The sequence below is a fragment of the Protobothrops mucrosquamatus genome, unplaced genomic scaffold (genome assembly GCF_001527695.2).
Source record: "Protobothrops mucrosquamatus isolate PMUCROS unplaced genomic scaffold, P.Mucros_1.0 scaffold1566, whole genome shotgun sequence".
Taxonomy (NCBI): Eukaryota; Metazoa; Chordata; class Lepidosauria; order Squamata; family Viperidae; genus Protobothrops; species Protobothrops mucrosquamatus.
In genome coordinates this window covers 423,537-430,554 of record NW_015387733.1, presented here as the reverse complement: position 1 = coordinate 430,554, position 7,018 = coordinate 423,537, and the positions used below count along the sequence as shown (strand labels likewise).

General features: G+C 40.6%; 1 long non-coding RNA gene across 1 annotated transcript; it reads left to right on the top strand.

Annotated features, from left to right (window-relative positions):
* The first annotated feature begins 806 nt into the window (after positions 1–806).
* LOC107293290 lies at positions 807–6,227 on the top strand. The gene is made up of 3 exons (XR_001549021.1): positions 807–828; positions 3,452–3,796; positions 6,206–6,227. It is a non-coding gene; the product is annotated as an uncharacterized LOC107293290 (long non-coding RNA).
* The last annotated feature ends 791 nt before the right edge of the window (positions 6,228–7,018 follow it).

Genomic DNA, 7,018 nt, shown 5'->3' with positions numbered 1-7,018 from the left:
ATGATTGCAGTGTCCCGGGGTCATGTGATCCCCTTTTGCGACCTTCTGACAGGCAAAGTCAGTGGGGAAGTCAGATTCACTTAACAACCATGTTACTTTTAATAATTGCAGTGATTCAGTTAACAAATGTGGCAAGAAAAGTCGTAAGCTGGGAAAAACTCACTTAACAAATGTCTCACTTAGCAACATAAATTCTGGGCTCAATAGTGATCGTAAGTCGAGGACTACCTGTATATTTAATAGTATTGCTTTTCCTCTCTGTTGCTGTGGTTCTGAGGCTTGGCCAGAAGTTAAGGTTGGCCAAGATGTTCACCTTGGAGGGTGTAAAAAACGTGTGGATTTTGATCATGGGGTCCAGGCTGCCATCTTGACTGTTCTGATGTCCCCTCCCTCCCCTGCTACAGATGCCTCAGGTTCGCAGAAAATTTGTGATTTGGGCATTTGGGGCTGGCTTTGCGATGGGTAAAGACTAATTAATTAACATTTTTTTTATCCTCATAATTTCAGACATGGAGGTCAGTGCTGGAGGTGAGATTAAAATTCCATGTGGCCCGAACAGAGTCAAACTCACATGGTACTGGATTCCTCATTACCCCATCTGTGCAGGCCTAAAAATGGAGCAGATAGAAATTTGCAGTGTGATTTCTAACAGGATGAACATTAATGAAAACCTGGAGAGATTTCAAAGGCCATCAAAGTTGACGCTAGAAAAAAATAATGAAAGGTCCATCCTCACCATCCCGCTCCAACATATGAATGACTCCGGCACTTTCTATTGTTCCAATGGGAGAAGAAACTCATCCTTTATCTCAGTCAGTGTGAAATCTGGTAATAAAAAAATGCGGCATTTTAGGGCTTTAGGAAATAGATACTGTATTGAATGTCCTCATGGCAACAAATGATGTATCAGGGGTCTCCAAACTTGGCCCTTTTATGACTTGTGGACTTCAACTCCCAGAATTCCTCAGCCAGCATGCCTGGCTGAGGAATTCTGGGAGTTGAAGTCCACAAGTCATAAAAGGGCCAAGTTTGAAGAGCCCTGAGATGGATGGAAATAGCAGTAGACTGTTTGAAAATGGCACTGATGTCTTCCAGAAAACTTCTACACATCTGGGTGGCCTAGCCAGTGGTTGGCTTGAAGGAATGTCAGTGTGTAGGCCTTAATACACACCCTGTGTCTGAATGGTCCAAGCTTGTAATTTTAGACCAGTACTTTTCAGATTTGGCAACTTTAATATGTGTGAACTTCAACTCCCAGAATTCTGCAGCCAACCAACATTATGTATGCATGTCACCTTGACTGAGCAAAAATAAAGACAGGATACATATCTAATAATTAAATAAATTAATGGTATCTTTAAGTATCTGAAAGGCTGTCCTTAGAGGACAGGCCAAAATTGTCATTTGCTGCTCTGGAAGACTCAGCAAGAATCAGTGAATGGTCTAATGCAGGGGTAGGCAACCTTGGCTCTTTTATGACTCGTGGACTTCAACTCCCAGAATTCCTGAGCCAGCATGGCTCAGCTTGGAAACCTCTCCCTGTCCCCTCAGCATGGCTGGCTCAGGAATTCTGGGAGTTGAAGTCCACGAATCATAAAAGAGGCAAGGTTGCCTACCCCTGGTCTAGTGATTAAAACACCAGAATAGAAAGCAGGAGTCTGTGAGTTCTAGTCCCACCTTAGCCATAAAAGCCGGCTGGGGTGACTTTGGACCAGTCACTCCTTTTCAGCCCAACTCACCTCACAGGGTTGTTGTTGTGGGGAAAAAAGAAAGAGGAAGAAGTAGCACTAGCATTTAGATGTATATACTACTTCACAGTGGTTTACAGCCCTCTCTAAGTGGTTTACAGAGTCAGCATATTGCCCCCAACCATCTGGGTCCGGATTGTTTACCGACCTCGGAAGGATGGAAGGCCGAGTCAACCTTGAGCCAGTCAGGATCGAACTCCTGGAGTGAGCAGTGAGTTAGCCTGCAGTACTGCATTCTAACCACTGTGCTACTACGGCTCTTATTAGGTATGTTCACTGCCATGAGTTATTTATAAAAATAATAAAGGCAAGGTAAAAAAAAATCTAAATAAAGTAGAGAAAAAAGAAACGTGGGACGAACAAATCCAAATAAATATTCCAAATGAATGAATGAACCTTTATTATCAAAGTATAACATGTATACAGTGAGATTGGCTGTATTGTATTGTTTGATAACAGAAAAGCACAGATAGGCTCCCATTCACTGGAGGCTTAAATGGAGCCTGGCCATTTATTTGCTATATTCTATTGCAGCGATTTTATTGAGCCAAGTCTAGATGATCTCCAGCACCCCCTTCCACCTGTCTTTGACAGGAAAGCAAGGACATGCTGACATCCTCAGCATCTGATTGACAAGCGAGTATATTTCCCAAATCAACAAGGTTCTCTTTAGATATCGTTGATGATACAGGTAGTCCTCAACTTATAACTATTCGTTTAGCGACTCTTCGAACTTATAACATCATTGAAAAAAGTGACTTATGACTGTTTTTCACACTTACAAGGGTTGCAGCATCTCCATGATCATATGATCAAAATTGAGACACTTGGCAACTGGCATGTACTTATGACAGTTGCACTGTCCCGGGGTCATGTGATAACTCATCATTTGTAGCCTTCCCAGGCAAGCTAAAATCAATGAGGGAAGCCAGATTTGCTTAATGAACAAATGATTTGCTTAACAACTGCAGTGATTCACTTAGCAACTATGGCAAGAAAGAATGCAGCAAACTCACTAAACAACTGTCTTGCTTAGCAAAGGAAAATTTGGGCTCAATTGTGATCGTAACTCGAGGACTACCTATGTAGCCATTAACTGACCTATTAAAAAAGAAGAAGCTCTGCTAGTATTTATTTCTTCTGATGGATTCCTTCATGATTAGATGAGGAATCTTTGCCTGTCTGATTCTCCTAAATTATTTTGATTTGCTGGATAGGCAGTTGCAATTCTATAAAGGGGAGAAATTTCCTTCTATTATTCTCCCTGTAGCGCCACCTCTCCTTTTATTGGGAGTATTTCACTAAATGCAGTATGGAATTCTATACGTAACCAGGTAATAACTGATAACTTAAACCTCTCACTCAGATCCCAGTGTCTCCCAAAAAGATATCCTTACCTTTCCCAAAGAGGTTTTTCCAAAAGGCAATTGGACTCTCTTGATTTTTTTTTCTTTGAAAACATTTCGCTTCTCATCCGAGAAGTTTCTTCAGTTTTTAACTTTTTTTCAGTTAGAACAGAAGAAGCTTCTCAGATAAGAAGCGAAATGAAAAACCTAAGAAAAGGCCAATTGCCTTTTGGAAAAGCATCTTTGAGACAGCCATGACCTGGTGGGGGTGGGGGTGTTAGAAATCGCCATAGACATGGATCCTTACCTCTGTATTTGCAAATCTTCCAAGGAATAACATGTTGGTATTTCTGACAGATAATCGACGACGTGGGATGGAAGTTAACCTTCTCAAGTACCCCCATGGAAGTAAACAGGGGGTAAAGCTGACCTGCAATTCTTGTGATGACCAGCTGGAAGCCCAAACTCAGGACAGCTCTACCATCGTTTGGACTTTAAACGGGAAGAAAGCTTCTAATCACATATCCGTGGGCCTAAGAATTACAATCACAGTCCAAGACAGTCCCCAGAATTATGGTCTCTGGCAGTGCAGCGATCCCAGATGTCCTACCCAGTTTGACGGGTATTGCTTGGAAGATGAATTTAGAATTTCAGAGACATTGGAGTCTGAAGAAACGCCCTGGTCTACCCCAGCACCATTGGGTGAGTATAAGATTTATGCCCTGCCCATGTCAGAGCTACCACTTGCATAGATTATGATTCAGTATGAATTCAAACAGGTAGGAGCAATCCATAACACTTCAAGCACTCAACGCAAGGGTGTTTTTCCAATACAAAGCTAGTTCTGAACCAGTATGGATTACAGAGCTGGGTTTTCACAGTTGAAACCCCCTCTCTCACTTTATTTGAAACTACCATACAGGTAGTCCTTGACTTACAACAGTTTAGTGACAATTCAAAGTTATGTCACTGAAAAAAGTGATTTATGACCTTTTTTCACACTTACAGCTGCTGCAACATCCCCATGGTTATGTGATCAAAATCCAGATGCTTGGCAACTGTATAATAATAATAATAATAATAATAATAATAATAATAATAATAATAATAGAGTTGGAAGGGACCTTGGAGGTCATCTAGTCCAACCCCCGGCTCAGGCAGGAAACCCTATACCATTTCAGACAAATGGCTGTCCAGTTTCTTCTTAAAGACTTCCAGCGTTGGAGCATTCACAGGTTCTGGAGGCAGGTTGTTCCACTGGTTAATTGTTTTGTCAGGAAGTTTCTCCTTAGTTCCAGGTTGCTTCTCTCCTTGATTAGTTTCCATCCGTTGCTTCTTGTCGTGCCTTCAGGTGCTTTGGAGAATAGCTTGACTCACTCTTTTTTGTGGCCGCTCCTGAGATATTGGAACATTGCGATCATGTCCTTCTCTTCATTAAACTTTATTTATGAGGGTTGCAGTGTCCCATGGTCATGTGATCACCTTTTTGTGAACTTCTGACAAGCAAAGTCAATGGGGAAGCCAGATTCATTTAAGAACTGTGTTACTAACAACAACTGCAGTGATTCATTTAACATCTGTGGCAAGAAAAGTTGTAAAATGGGGCAAACCTCAGTTAACAAATGTCTCGCTTAGCAAAAGAAATGTTGCGTTCAGTTCTAGTCGTAAGTCGATGACTATCTGTAGAGGAAAACTAATTTAATCAGTTTAGTGTAGTGTGGTGGTTAAAGGGGGCAGGAGGGAACTGGGGGTGATGGGGTTTTCTGAGGGTTTATGTTGTGGATGTTTAATGCTGTAAGCTGCCCAGAGTCAGTGTGTGTGAGTTGGGGGAGCATATAAATTTGCCAAACAAACAAACAAACCAACCAACAAACCAGAACTGTGAGTTTTAGTCCTGCCTTTTGCTAGCTCTATCTGGGTTTTCCAGAAAGAAAGAGCAGGACAAGAAATAATGGATGGTAGCTTGTTAAAGAGAGATCCTATCTAGAAGTAAGGAGAAATTTTCTGACAATGAAAACAATTAATCAACGGAACAGCTTCCGTCCCCAGAGTTGTGCATACTCCATCACTGGAGGTTTTCAAAAATAGGCTGGACATTTGTTTGACTGGAATGGTAAAAGTCTCCTGCTTTGATCAGGGGGTTGGACTAGAAGACCTCTGGGTTCCGTTCCAGACCTAGGATTCTATGTTATTTCTGAAGGAGTCCCCAGTGGCTTAACAGTCAGAGAAAGAAACATAGGAAGGGCCTGCCCCAATGCATCAAACAATTAAAAATGTCAGTGGGAAGTTTCTGACTTCAAACTTGCAAGATTTTGTCTTGATGTTCAATTGAAAGCTCCAACTTTTATTATATGCTCTCTAGGTTTTTTTTATTGAAATTTATCATAATATAAAATAGAAATGAAAATAATGATAATAGGGGAATGGGAAAGGGAAAAGGAAAGGAAAAGAAATGGGGGTAAAAGGGAAAATAAAAAAGGCTTTAACTTCCAGCCTTTTTCAGTGCAGTAAGATACAGAATAAAATGACAACCTCAGCTTTTTTGCTTTTATATATTTAGTGAGTAGTAGCCATTTCTATAAAAGCAATCGAATCTAATCAGCAAAACCTAAAGTCAAAATTTCATTTTTTTTTCCTGTTTCAAACACAAAATCTAGAAGAGGTTTCCAAATAGAAGCAAAACTGGATACTTTCCTTTTTAAAAAAAATTAAAACAGTTAATTTGGCCATCTCTGCCAGCTCTATCAGTTTGAAGTTCCAGATCTTAATTATGAATAGGGTTGCCAGGTCTACTTCCAAAAAATAGCGGACAAGTGGGGGGGGGTTAAGTAGTAAAAAAAGTAGACCGTACAGCTTTAGATTACGTACCATTTCATCATAAAGCTTTTGAATAAAAAAAATGTCCACTATTTTGTGAAAAAAAATAGTGAACATAATGTGAAAAAAGTGGACTGTACGCTCAAATAGTGGACACCTGGCAACCCTAATTATGAAACCCGCATGGGCAGCATGGGTAACGGTTCAACCACACAATGGAGGCTGCCATCTTGACTTTTTTTGACTGCTTTGGAATGGCTCCTTTTTTCAGCTCTATTTTATGTCTCTCCAAAGATACAAAGAAGAAGTTTAAGATCCTGGTCACTGGCGGTTGCGTGATAGGATTCATCACTCTCCTATGGATGGGGATAGCTATATTTATTCTCTGGGAGAAGCTTCAATCACGGAGAATCAGGTAAAGATGTAAAAAGAGACAGGAATGTCTCCCTTGAATTCAGTTCAACTCCTGTAGGGATGTTACTTCCTTGATTTCCATGATGGTGGGAGGCTGGGGAGAAACAGCTCGCAGCTGTCTTCTGGTGGTATCCGTACAATCTGGCCAAAAAAAAAATGACATGGAACCAAAAAAAGAAAGAAGACTTTGATGGAAATATGTAAGCTCCATTACCAAAGTGATGAGGAGTGAAAAATACATTAAGTTCACAACAGATAAATCATATTCAGAAGTGACTCAGACAGACAGTTTCTTAATTCACTGGAGTATAAGAAGGGGAAGAAAGTATAGCACAATCTGATATGCAATAACTTCTTATTATAGCCCAATATCAATAAAAGAATTTAAGCTTTCCTGTTGATTTCCTGGTCTGGTTAACTTAGTGGGACAAACACACAGTTCTATTTAGTAGATTCTTCTTGGAGCAAACAAGACTCTTATAGTTACATAGGTCCCATGCCATGTACAAGTTTAAAAGCTATTTTGAGCATCTTACATTGCATCCTGGAACAAATGAAGTTCCCCATATAACACAGGTGTTGTTTGGGAGTATTGAGTCACTCCCATCAGGATGTGGGCTGTTGCACACCTGTACTTTCCAGGTGCTCTTCAAGGGCAGTCCCATGTAGCATCAGTTACAGTAGTCAGGTACT